This window comes from Acinonyx jubatus, chromosome B1, assembly GCF_027475565.1.
Source record: "Acinonyx jubatus isolate Ajub_Pintada_27869175 chromosome B1, VMU_Ajub_asm_v1.0, whole genome shotgun sequence".
NCBI classification, from domain to species: Eukaryota; Metazoa; Chordata; class Mammalia; order Carnivora; family Felidae; genus Acinonyx; species Acinonyx jubatus.
The window spans coordinates 70312665-70326458 of NC_069382.1; the positions used below are offsets into that span (position 1 = coordinate 70312665).

Below are 13794 nucleotides of genomic sequence, written 5' to 3' on the forward strand. Positions count from 1 at the left end.
CTGATATACATGTTTTTAAGCATAAGACAACACAACATGAGCTTAAGAATTACTTGTAAATCAGTCACTACAAAAAAAAAAAAAAAAAGAACCAGAAATAGATGCATGGCATATTAAATTATTATTTGGGGTAGAAGTGGAGAAAGAGGAATGTTACTTACAATTAGTGACTGAATATTTTAAAACATTTAAAAAATGGAATTTTACCCAAAGAATCTTCACTGAGAAAAGTGCCTTTGCTAATCACATTTACAAATGAATGTTAATCTGGTGTAAGAATATCTTGTTTTAAATACTACATATCAAGTACTGACAATGTTAATGTGTTTACCCAAATCTCTTCCATGCTACAGTTGTAATCGCCCATTGTGCTATATCAATTAAACTCTAGGTTCACGAATACACAACTTAAATGTTTATATTATGTCAGTGGAACATTGAAATCCCTTGTCCTGTGTGTTAACAATATAAACCAAAGAACATTTGACTACTTATAATAGTAAGTATCTGAAGCTGCAAAATGATTGAAAATTGAGCACAATTAGCAGCTAATAATTTCAGTTCCTACAAACAAAATTAGACTAGTAAAATAACAAAACTTCTCTAATAAAACACACGGCATTAAAGTCACAGGGTTTCCCGACCTCACAGATGGAAACACCTGATGCAAGGTAAGGAGCCAAATAATCCCTCGTTAAAGCTAGAAATGCATATCAAGCTTTGAATAGTTTGAATTGATTTATGAAGGTCTAATTAAAAGTCAGGAATATGCCGTATCCTGTCCCCAGACTCAAAAAACAAAATGGTTCTACATTACTTAATAAAGCGAAAACTCTGCCTGACATCCTGGCCTTTTGTAATCTAACCTCTCTTTACCTTAAATCTTTTTATAAATAAGTCCCCGCATAGCCTCATCACTCCAAGCAGGCCCCTCTCACATCACACATTTTTACTGAGTGCTTATGATCCATGGGACACTTCTATTAGGTGTCTGTGAACAGAATGAGAACTGAACAGCAATGGCGCCTCTGGCCACCCAACAGGAAGGAGTGTAATGGTGAAAACCGACAATTCGGCAAGCAATTACAGGACAATACAATCATATGACGGGCAAGTGCAAGGCCTTGAATCAGGAAAACATAACAAAACCCTCCACGGAGACTCAGAAGGTCAGGGAAAGTTTCTGAGAAAGTAGAGCCTAGTTTGAGGTTTGAAGGATGAGTAGGTATGGGCCTCTCGATAACTGAGCAGAGGGAAAAGGGATCTAGAAGCGGAGGGAGGAGTAGAAGGATTTTCCACAAAGGAATACTGCCAAGTTGTGCTTGAGAAGTCTCGGTGTGCCCTTTCCCCCCTTCACACCCCGGTTCCACGTGGACGCGCACGCACACCTGCACCCCGCACTCCTCCCACTCACCTGCTTCCGGCACCGCGCCTCTCTTTTCCTCTGCCCAGAACACTCTTCCCACGCTTCTCTATATTTAAGTCCTACGGGTCCTGCAAAGCCCTACACGGGTCCTCTTAAAATCTCAGCTAAGAGCCAGATCCTCTCTAGAAAGCCTTCAATGTTTCCATCCTGCAAAGCGCTTTCTCTTTCAAGTTCTTCAGAACTTATTAAAAAGGCACCACAAATATGAAGCTCATTGTTAAGTGCTGACGTGTGTAATTCTGAGACAGTTTCTGGGTTCTGTTATCTCTACGCGCAGACTTTAAATTCCCTCAAGTCGGGGGCTGTGTCATAAACTGTGCTTGTATGTCCCACAGTGACAACCATAATCCATAATAAACTTTATTGTGAGAAGTACAAAAAAGGGACTGAGCCTCTGAGAAGAGTATCGTAATACATAAAATAAGCCGAAGCTTCCAAAAATTACAAATTCAAAAAAAAAAGTTCTTTCAATTCTTTATTATTACCAGATCAAGTGGAGATGATGGCATTTGCATTAGGTGTATGAGGAGTTCAAAGACTGGGGGGGGGGGAGGGGGGATGCGAGAAAATTCAAATGATGGCACAGGACTGGTCCAGCAGAATTACTCTACTTTCATTTTATCCCCATTCCTCAAGATAATAATTTTCATACCGGCAAAAGTAAGACCAAAATCAAAATAACAAATTTAAGGTTCAAGATATGGAATGATGGTAAATATTCTAGATGAGTTTAAATCCATTCATTTGAAGAAACTGCATTACAACGTACCAAAAGCATTTGCGGATGAAAGAAGGGGAGAGTTAAAATCATCTTTAAAAATATTACAATGAAGAAAAGTGTTGATAGAGAACAAAGAATCCAGTCATTGTCTCAATTTTCAAAATAGAGAAGGTGAATTCCACCAACTGCAGCCTAGAGAGCTTGCCATTTCATTCCAGGCACGATTCCCAAGAGATTCTTAAATCTACGGTATGGTATGGCAACTCAAAATGTGAGGTGTTGTTACCTACAAACTAGTGAAGTGTCGCAAGGAGCATATCATTCTAAATTGATCTAGTGTTATTTCCTTTTGTTCTTTTTTTTTTTTTAATGTTTATTTATTTTTGAGACAGAGAGAGACAGAGCACGAATGGGGGAGGGTCAGAGAGAGAGGGAGACACAGAATCTGAAGCAGGCTCCAGGCTCTGAGCTGTCAGCACAGAGCCCGATGCGGGGCTCGAACTCACGGACCGTGAGATCATGACCTGAGCCAAAGTCGGAGGCTTAACCGACTGAGCCGCCCAGGCGCCCCTTCCTTTTGTTCTTAATAAGGGTACTTGGGATCTATTCTGCAGAAAGTGGAAATGCATTTTAGAAAGAAGTTTGACCAAGTCTATCACCTGTCACTCCTGGGCCACACGAAGGAATGCAAACTCCAAAGAAAGAGAGTTACTTGACGATGTAACTGGTTGGACATCCATGTAAAGAGGACTACTAACTCACGGACTCATGTAAAGAAGAGGAAGGTATCTAGGATGGTGACAGATGTCCTTCCAGTTAGCATTTTTAACAGTTGCTTGGATGAAGACATTACCTGTATCATAATCAAATCTGTTACGGCCTCTGAATTGGGAAGAATGGCTAATTTTCATCAAGGAATCAGAATCCAAAAATACCTTGACCTTCTGGAACAACAGGCTAACTAAAGGTAAAAATTAAATTTAATTGCAGCATCTTTAAAAGTCCCAACTTAAGTGGCCAAATGTATAACTGAGTAGAAGTGTATCTTCAGAAGAGTATGGATAAAAGGATGTATAATTAAACAGTACAGTGTGGATGTAAAAAAAAGTGGGGGAAAAACAGATTCGATTTTTAGGGTGATTTACTATATGGTATCCAGAGGAGATAATCAGATATATCCAATGATATCTGTCCACTCATCCATGTTCAGCTCGGGGCACCACATTTTAAGAAAAACACGAATGCACCCAAAAGAGAAATTCCCTGATGATAAGACCTACAAACCGTGTCAATTAAGGATGAGTTGAATGAACCGGATATTACCATAGAGACACAGGAGTTGTCATATATAAAAGCATTTTGTATAAGTGCTCTAAGACGTAAAAATCAGGATATGAATATTGCAGTGTTAAATAGTTTCATGCAATATAAGAAAAGGATTCTTGGGGCACCTGGGTGGCTCAGTCAGTTAAGTGTCTGACTTCGGCTCAGGTCACGATCTTACGGTTCACGAGTTCGAGCCCCGCATTGGGCTCTGTGCTGACAGCTCAGAGCCTGGAGCCTGCTTCAGAGTCTGTGTCTCCCTCTCTCTCTGCCCCTCCCCTGTTCATGCTCTGTCTCTCTCTCTTCTTCTCTCTCTCTCAAAAATAAATAGAAACATTAAAAAATTAAAAATAAAACAAAATAAAATAGTTCTTATGCTTAGGATGGGTCAAATAAAGAAATGCTTCCTAAGTTCCAGATAATTCCTGACAAATAGTTTGCCTAGACTGATCTTAATATTCTCTGTGAATCCGGACATAAGGTCATCCACTAAGAATGAAAAAAATCAGGATAATGTGGGTGGGCTGGAAAACCTGGAAACATCGAGAACAAGCACGATGGAGAATTTGATACAGAATTATCCAAGAGAGGATAAAAGAACTTCCTAGCACTGTTAATCATCCCTTAAGCTGAAGTCAGAGTGAACTAGATTCTGGTAGGTACAGTGGCTAGAGATCTGAAGTCTGCAGCAGAGTTGACATTGCTGTCCAAGATGAGTGTGGAACGTAAAGAGAGGAAAACATGAGCAAATTGGGCGTGGCCAATGAACAATAACGGGAGAGAAGGATGTTGGGTAGTTGTGCGTGAGTGGAAGGATTGGAAGGATAAGAGGCTGTGGAAGAAAGGACATGAAATTCTTAGCTTTCTGTTCAGCTGGGGCAATCCTGAGCGATGAGAAGACCCAGATGGGTAAATACCAGCAGACTCCAGGAGAGCAGCAGAAGTAGAACAGGCCAAGGTGCTGTGAAAGCCAGATGCGTAGATGTTGAATGAGTTTCCGAACAATGACAGCTGATGAAAACCCTTCATTATTTTAGATTCCTGAGGAAAGGAGAATGTTCAGGATATCAAAAAGCACCGGTAATGGGGCGAGGGTAACATGAGTGAAGGATGTAAATTTAAAAAGATAGAGGGTAGAGGCACCTGGTTGGCTCACACAGTTAAGTGTCTGACACTTGGTTTCAGCTCAGGTCATGATCTCACAGTCTGTGGGTTTGAGCCCCGTGTCGGGCTCTGGGCTGACAGCACAGAGCCTGCTTGGGATTGATTCTCTGTCTCCCTCTGTCTCTGCCCCTCCCCTGCTTTCTGTCTCTCTTTCTCTCAAAAATAAATAAACTTAAAAAAAAAAAGATAAAGGGTAACTGGATGATGATAAAAGAAATAACAGTTTACGAGCAGTTCTGAACAGACTGCACGCCATGAGAGAAAAGCACAGCAGTGTCTCTGGATGATGAAGACCATAATATTCCACAGAAGGTCAGTGGAAAACAAATATATGTATTTTTTAAATTATATTCTTAAACAAAATAACTTATAGCATCAAGACATAAAAAAACCTTAATGCAATCATTACAAAGACAACATAATTAATCTTATTAGACACCTACTATGTACCAGGCACTGTGGATCCAATGGTTGAATATCCTGAAAGAGATGGGAGTTTGGTAGGCAATACAGACATCTTAACAGGAATTTTTAATGCAGTGTGGTGCAGACAAAGGAGATATATATGCAGACAGGTCAGACCTGGAAAAAATTTCAGGATTAAGAAGTTTTTCTTCGCCCAACTTCCTTTCCCCAGGGTGCTCCCTCTCAAAGCCATCGTCTTCTGTTGGCTTCTTGCTAATTCCTACTACAGTGAGTAGGAGGAGGTGGTCTGTGAGTTAATTAATTTGAGCTGCCTTTGATTTTCTGAAAGGGAGAGTACATTTTATAAAAAAGTATGAATTGCCAGAAAGCATTTCAGGTCGTTGACATGAGTAACTACAAGCAGTTAAAATCACATTTTTGTAGCAAGGGGGAATCATGACCAGAGACCCTCAGATTTTAAAAGATAATCATTCTCTTCTACTGTAGGCTGAGGAAGGAGCTGGCCTATCTTCACTCCTTGCAAATAACTATTCATACTCAATAACCCTCATGGCTATAGGAAGATAAAATCTGTTGGCCTGAACCCAGGAAAGAGAAAAAAAATATGAAATAGGTCAGACGCTTCCAAACTGTTTGAAAGAAATAAAATAAGCAAATATGATTCAGGATAGCCAAAAACTTATCCCAACCCCAAATAAGTCAACTAGCCTATGAACAACTAAATTTGTTCATAGAAAGCCCTAAAAGTTGCCCAAAGTTCTTATTGTATCAGGTCAAGATAGAGATACTCAAAACAAACTTATTGGATAAACATCTAATAAATACTTATTGAATACATCTAGATGTTCTAGAGACTAAAAACTATTGCAATTATTAATATTTTACAAAGAAAATATCTTTCTGCAAATATGCAGAAAAATAATAAGTAGTGATGTTTAAGAACTGTTGCTTGGATGAATATTTATAATCAAATGGTGTAAAAATTAGTGCCATAAAAGTTATATATCCTAGCAAATGAAAGAGAAAAGCTAAGCAACTTCCTGGCAAATCTGATATATAGAAAAATATTCTGAATAACTAATTTCCTCCAAAATACTTTCCCATCAATAACATGCTTTTGGGTTTATTCAAATACTGCTTTAGCTTTCCACTTCTCTTTACCTGGAAAACTTCATTAAGGCTAATTTGAATTTTTTTCTATTTTTGAAAAAATACTAACTACAGACATTTTGGGTATCTATATTGTTTTAAACTAACTTGTAAAAAAAATCAGTATTATCCCCTCTATAGTCTTATGAATTGTTAGCAAATGTGATGTGTAAGTGTAAATATAAGATTTAATTTCCCTCACATGGTTTCTGACAAAATTCAAGGTTATCTAATCTTAATTTGTTAAAAAAAATGATATTAACTAAAGATTTTAGGCTTTTTTGTTTGAAAAATGTCTGCAACAAAACAGCTAACATTTAGGCACAAAAATATCTTATTGACATATTCATAATCATATGATAATGGTTAAATTTTATCACTTCTTTAGCTTTTAGTGCAACATTAATTAAAACAGTTTTTCAAAATGACACCTTAGAACAAAATTGTTTCATAAACCATAGTTATAAGAGATATAAGGACTAAGGCTTTGAAGTTTACCACATTTCTTTCTCCTTTGGTGTTGCCAGATAGAAGTCAAATACCTTTACAGTTTCTTTCACATTCTCTAAATGACAGAAAACTACCTTAGATATATTATACCTGGAAGGGCCTTTAAGAGATTATTTATATTCATATACTTTGAAACACCACACCATGTATAAGTACTTTATCTTTTTGTTGGGTTCCAAATAGAGAAAAATATAATTTTTATTTTCTATGTCATACACTAGAAAGAGATCTCCCAGTACAAGAAGAAACAGAATGTACCTATCTATTCATCACAAATTTCTACTAAACAAACTTCACCAACCTAAGTTGCCTGATACATTTAAAAACATGCAAGTGTTATATGAAATGTTTAAATATTACAACGCTAATTATTCTAGAATTTTCCTAGTTTATGTCTGCAGTCTTTATGCAGAAAGCCTATTGTTGTGACAAGAAGTAAAGCTTATATATTTTAACTTTGTAGTTCTTATTTTTCTGTTGAGTCAGAGATCCCTCTGGACTACCACCTAAAAATAGAGCGACTCAAATGTTTAAATACAGTATCAGGGGCTGCATGACCCTTTGAAGCAGATACACAGACTTGAGTTGGTTAATAACTAAACAGAACACAGACCATCTCACAAAAAAAGTAATAGAGTTTATATGGCTTTTTGACAAATTAAAGTTTGCTTGAAATTTTAGATTTTCATACTGTTGTGATATTTTTGTTGCTCTTGATTTTTACCACTCTTCATGACATAGCACCTGAAATGACCCCTCTTGAAAAGAAAACATAGCCATTTTCGGAAAAGCAACAGATTACTTCTGCACTATGAACCAAGATATGAAAATCTCCACCATTAAGTGCTTCAACCTTTATGTATCTGTCACCAGAGGGTTAATGACGTTCCCACCAAGACTAGTTCAAGTAAGTAGGTAGACCTTTAATGATATCACCAATGGAGGGCTGAGCCTGAAAAAAATCACTACTGATACAAAACAAAAGCTCAAAAAAACCCATATGTATATAGATATCTAGAGAGAGAGAGAGGTCCTCTTCTATTTAAAACTCAGACGGATTTTCAATATATTGTAAACCAAGGTGCCTTTGACCAGTTACCATTAAGTGAGAGGTTCACTGTGGTTTATTTCAGAAGACACAAACTGTTTTATCAAGTGCAAAATGAAGGAAGAACCATATGAAATAAGCGAGCAAAAGAAAGACGCACGAAATCCATAGCCTGAATCACATGATCACGATGCACCGCAGCCCCTCGCACGACCGACCGCCACAGCGAAGCTGCTCAGCTCACCACTACAGGCTGCAGCCACAGACCCGACGCGCAGAGGCTGCTGTGATCCCCTGCTTACCATTACCCCGAAGCGCGGCGGTCACAATGAAAACAGAAATTAGACTGCCAAATTAGACCGCGAGCGCGCGCGCGCGCGGGCACACACACACGCACACGCACACGCACACACTTACTCTTCGGTCGAGCCCCGAGCAGCCCGGCTGGAAGTTTGCTGGATGCTTTGTCTAAGCAATTCAGCAATCGTTCGCGGTTTGCTCTCCAGAGGGGCGATTGGCTCGCCCACGCAGCAGCCGGCGGGGTTAGCCGGGGCGCGGCCTCGAGCCCCGGCCGGCTCTGAGGTCCCCGCCGCCCTTTGCTCTGCCGCAGCTGAACCTCGCGTGCGCCGGAGGCCCGGGCGCCCCGGCCGTGGGAGAGCAGCGGCCCCAGCGCGCCCCGCGCGTTCTCACGCCCCGGCCGTGCGAGCCCGGCCGCTGGCGCTGCGCGGCCCGGCGCCTACCCCCTCAGTCCTCTTCCCTCTGGCCCCGCAGCTCCCCCGGGCCCTGGGCCGGGCCCCCGGGCGCCATCTCCTCTGCTCCCTCGCTCCTCCCCAGCGTGGGAACCGCGCCCCGGCCCCCGGGGGCTGAGCAGCTGGGAGCGCATGGAAGTCTCCCCAGGGAGGAGAAGGGGGACGAACCCAGCCCTGGAGCCCCGGCAGACGGCCTGCCCCTCTGGGGAGCCCCAACCCGCGTGGGCACGCAACGACCACTTACTCGCTGGCTTCCCAGACCTCGCGGCTGCGTTTCGGGATCTCCGGCAGCTCCAGGGCGCGCCTCGCAAATCCCCACTGCCAACGCAGAAAGAGAGTGGGCGTCAGGAACCAGAGAGGGTGAGCGGGAGAGGGGACCCTACAGCGGCACCTGTCAGTCCGTGCTCGAGTGCACCTACCGCACAGGCGACCGCGGTACTCACGCTCGGGCTCACTCCTGTCTACCTGCTCAACAGGCTGGGCGGGACGCGACGTGCCTTGCAAACCGTATTCCCCGCGCTGCTCCCAAACACTCAATCGGTTCTGGCCGTGGTCCCTCCCTGTCTCCGTATCTCTCTGCTGACCCCGAAGGATCCCTTATAATCCCTTTCCCTACTGCATTCAAGTTCTTTTCAGAATCCCTCCCCTTCTCTGCACCGAAAGACTGAAAAAGAAAGTAGAGACTAAAACGCACCATGGTGAGGTCACTCAGGGTCTGGGTCCTGCCGAGGCTCGTGACGCTCCCCGCCCCCTCTCCCCCGACCCAGCGTGCCGCAGGTATGGGTCGCCTAGGGCGGCTCCCCAGCTGCTCTCGGCTTTTTGCCTGGGATCGAGAGCAGCGAAACTGTCGGAAAGCTTCGAAAATCAGCTTTGGAAAATCAGCTCAGTGTTGGAGTCCCACCCACTACGCCCAGACTAGGGCTGGGGACCTGAGTCCTGGCCTCTCCAGCCGTCACATCGCCATCCCAGCACTTACTGTGTGGAGACTGAGACGAAGGGACAGGGACAAAGAAAGAGAAACAAAACAAAAACAAAAGGAGGGAACTCAAGGAAAATCTGCTCCCCCCTCCGTCCCCCAAATCTTCTCCACCATGCATTGCTCCAGAAAATCTGTCGTTTTCAGTAGTTAAAACCTCCAACATTTCTGCTGAGAAGTTAATATCCGCACAGATGGTTTTCCTGTCCTGATTTACAGGTTTAAAAACAATCTACGCCTTTGCAAATGCAACCTTATGGTTGCACAGTATATACCATCTTCCCAATAGAGTTCTGATACAGCTTGGTTCAGTGCATTTAGTTCTGCTGGGTGTGTGTGTATCCCAGCACAGAAAAATAAATTCTGATATTGATTTTGAGTCAATTTTCTGACTTAAAAATGTCATTATGCTATTTCGTTGTGAATTCATAATTAATCATGATTACCGTGTGATCCTTCTTCAAATTCAGTAACTCTGAAACATTGTTCTTGGTTATCTACAATTCTTAAATCTCTCCCAAACCCCACCACATAATCTGGTCTCATGTTAGATTCACCACATTTGCAAAATTTTCTCCCAGCCTTGTCGACTATGCTCTCCTCATGGCAGACATTAGTCAGAATAAGCAAAGAAGGGGAAAAAAAGACATTTAATTTTTTTTTTAAAGGCATTTAAATAAACTTTGCCTTAGTATCAGGCAAAAAGTTCAGAGCTATAAATCTGAATTTTTTTGGTTCTACCATATCTGAAACCTTCTCTTCCTCTATAACCAACCCATGAAAATGTCTTAAGTCAGTAGGGCTTTTGTCTTCAGTGCTCTTAGAATTTAAGACCTAGAATAAAAAATAAAAATAAATACCTGGTAATGCATTGTTCACTAAAACTGAAGTAGGTGACTATGTTAGCATTGTGTGATTGTCTCAAGCGATCTCAAGGAGAAATCAAGAACAGGAAGAACAGGAAAACCAGTTAGGTAGAGGCAGGCAAACAATATTTTTAAACAACCAGATATGATAGATACATAATGTATTGAGATGACTAAGGATCTTCATTGTGTCTATGTAGAAAGCACAAAACCGTAATTTTTACAACTAGATTACATTTATAACTACATTATATTTTACAACTGTATATACATATTTTTACAACTGAATTATACCTTATGATGTACAGGTATCTGGAGAACTACTTGTGAGCACATGTACCCTTTTCACTTTTGTAGATATAATTCTCTGTAGCTAACAAGCTTTGAAGTAATTCTTCGGAGCAATCTGAAATACTATGTCCCAGGCTATAGTCCTCAGTAAGACAACCTACTGTGGGGTTGGCTTTCTTTCAGTGGACACCATCATTAGAAGAGGGCCCTTACTATAACTGTTAAAAAATAAATTTGATGATGTGGAAGCTCAGAGGAGAAACAGCTATCTTCTGACAGGAGAAATACTTCTTAACAGAGCAGCATTAGAGTTAGGCCTTAAAAGTTTGGTCATCTTTAAGAAAAGATGAAATACAGGAAATTTTTGTTCATTTTGCTTTGTTTTTGGGCCAAGGGAAACTTGTAAAGAAGGGCATGGAGGTGGGAAGGCATCAAGACCGATATTCAAGAAACAGAGAGTGATGCCATTAGGTAGAAATGCCAAACAAATGGGAAAAAAAAAAAAAAGTATAGGAAGATAAAGTGGAAACATCAGTTGGGGCCAAATGATCTCATTGGCCTGTCTTCTAGTTGCTGCACGGAAGACTTGTATAAAAACAGTGTTTGTGTTTTTGTGTTCCTTTACTGGCATTACTCTTGTCAATATTCCTTTCATCCTGGAACACGACTTGCTTAACCCATTCATCTCTGCCTTTACCGTCCTAGTATCCCATAGCACACCAGAATCCATAGTACGTTTAACTTCAGTCCTCTCTGCAGGGGGCAACCAGTTTTACCAAGGGTAGACTTTCAGCTTGTATTCTCCTTCTCCCATCTTTTACGACTTCCAGGCAATGGGGTGTGTGGGAAAAGCAACCAATCTAGGGTGCCGGGTGATTGTGAAAAACATGTTCTAATCTGAATGTTTGATATGCCCTGACAAAAGGTTAAGAGTTCCCTGCTGTTATGGAAGGAATCTTTGTAGCTAAGTGCCTAGCAATGTATACGGTTCCTAAGAGGGATTCAGTAAAATAATTATTGAGTGGCTAAATGCATATATGAGTGTTTCATCATCTTCCAGGTCTGTTCTTCTGTCTTACAGATAATGTGTAGGTTAAAGCCTACTTGTCTCCACTTTATTGAGAATCAGAAAGTTGTCATGACAACTTAATAAAAATGTTAACAAGGACAAATATTTGGTTGAAAGCAATCCTTGGTATTCTTGTCAGCTTTGGCAGAAAAGCTCAAGTTTTTCTTCTCAAAATGCTTTGTTTTTCCTGTATCCACAATTGATGATGGCACAAAAGCATTTAAATGTGTATTCTTTGCACACTTACAAATGGCAATGGCGACCAGACATATGATGTAACGCCTTCTACTCAAGATATCAGCAATATCAGCATGACCTGTCTTCTTGTCAGAAATACAGAGCCTTGGACCTCACTCCAAACCTACTGAATCAGAATATTCATTTCACAACATCTTCAGGTGAGTCTTATGCATATTAAAGTTCCAGAAGCCCTGATCTAATATCAATGCATTAAGTATGCTAGACCTAGAAACAGGTTGCATGAATCTGTTGAAATCTAGGAATTTTGAGAACGAGCATCTTTTTTTTTTTTTTTCTGGAATATTATTACCAAGGCAGTTTAAATAAAGTAATGGGACTAATTAAGTCATCTCTGCTGGCTTCTTGGTCCACTTAAGAACCAAACACAACTTCATAAACCAAAGGGGATTGAGAGAGAAATGAGGGGGGAGGGCAATGTGGCAGGAGGGAAGATCTGAGAAACATTGTATACTTTTGTATTTTATATCCTTTTTAAATATATGTCACAGGCAGAGCTTCACTTTATTTTTTAGCAAACAAACTCCTTGATTGTACTGTTTATCAAATCGGGATAACTTGTCAGACACAAGAAAGATAACTTCATTATCTTTTTCCCCTTTATTACTCTTTTTTTCTTCCTTCTTAAGATTATTTACTTCCTAAATTTTTTAAATGTTTATTTATGCTTATTTACTTTCAATTCGTTTGAAATACAACTAGTTAGACAGACTTTACATTAGTAACATGTAATTATGGGGGCCATGTTAGTACTCCAAAATGTCCCTTTTAGAATGTGAAGTATTAATTAGGAAAAGGCCATGGAGGGTTGGAGTCCCTAAATTTCCAGCTCTGCTATAGACATTCATGAAGCAGTTTGGACTCCAAGAGATTCTAATGGTGACAGAAATGTTCACCATGCTGTCTCAAACAGATGGTGTTTGTTATCAGCAAATAGGGTGGTAGGCAGAATAATGTGCCCTCCTTGCCCAAAGATGCCCATGCCATCCCTGAAAACTATGACTATGTTACAATATGGCAAGGGGAAATTAGGTTGCACATAGAATTAAGATTGCTTGGGGTGCCTGGGTGGCTCAGTTGGTTGAGCGTCTGACTCTCGATTTCGGCTTAAGTCATGATCTCATGGTTCATGAGTTCCAGCCATGCATGGGGCTCCTGTGCTGACAGCGTGCAGCCTGCTTGGGATTCTGTCTCTCTCCCTCTGCCCCTCTCCCCGCTGTATCTCTCTCTCTCTCTCTCTCTCTCTCAAAATAAATAAATAAACTTTAAAAGGAAAAAGAAAAAAAATGTTTTTAAAAAAGGTTGCTAATCAACTGACCTTGAGATGGGGAGATTATCTTAGATGATCCATATGACACACTGTAATCGCAAGGGTCCTTATAAATGAAAACTGGAGGGGAGCCTGGGTGGTTCAGTCAGTAAAGCATCCGACTTTGGCTCAGGTCCTGATCTCATGGCTCATGAGTTTGAACCCGGCGTTGGGCTCTGTCTGTGTTGACAGCTCGGACCCTGGAGCCTGCTTCGGTCTGTGTTTCCCTCTCTTCTCTCTCTGCCCCTCCCCTGCTCACACTCTGTCTCTCTCTTTCTCAAAAATAAATAAACATTTAAAAAAAAAATTTTTTTAATGAAAAATGGAGACAAGACAGTCAGGGTTAGAGTCAGAGGGATGCAGTGTAGAAAGACCTTACCAGCAATTGCTGGGTTGGAAGATGCAAAGGGGTTATTACCAAGAGATGTGTGCAGCCTCTAGAAATGGGATGAAGGTAAGAAATTCTATTCTCCCTGAAGTCCTCCAGAAAAGAAGCAGCCCTGCCAATA

General features: G+C 41.0%; 1 protein-coding gene across 8 annotated transcripts in view; it reads right to left on the bottom strand.

Moving 5' to 3' along the window:
* The window catches only part of GUCY1A1 (guanylate cyclase 1 soluble subunit alpha 1), a 62280-nt gene extending 52764 nt beyond the window's left edge, over positions 1 to 9516 (bottom strand). The window contains exons 1-2 of one of the 8 annotated variants that reach the window (XM_053216811.1): positions 9493 to 9516; positions 8761 to 8834 (exon numbers count right to left, since the gene is read on the bottom strand). The gene's annotated coding sequence lies outside the window, so the exon portion shown is untranslated. Of the gene's footprint in view, positions 1 to 5077; positions 5204 to 7927; positions 7947 to 8011; positions 8095 to 8184; positions 8328 to 8760; positions 8835 to 8935; positions 9162 to 9210; positions 9351 to 9492 lie in introns of those variants that run through there. The other 7 variants (XM_027067845.2, XM_053216810.1, XM_027067850.2 and 4 more) reach the window with 7 other exon arrangements.
* Positions 9517 to 13794: the final 4278 nt, after the last annotated feature.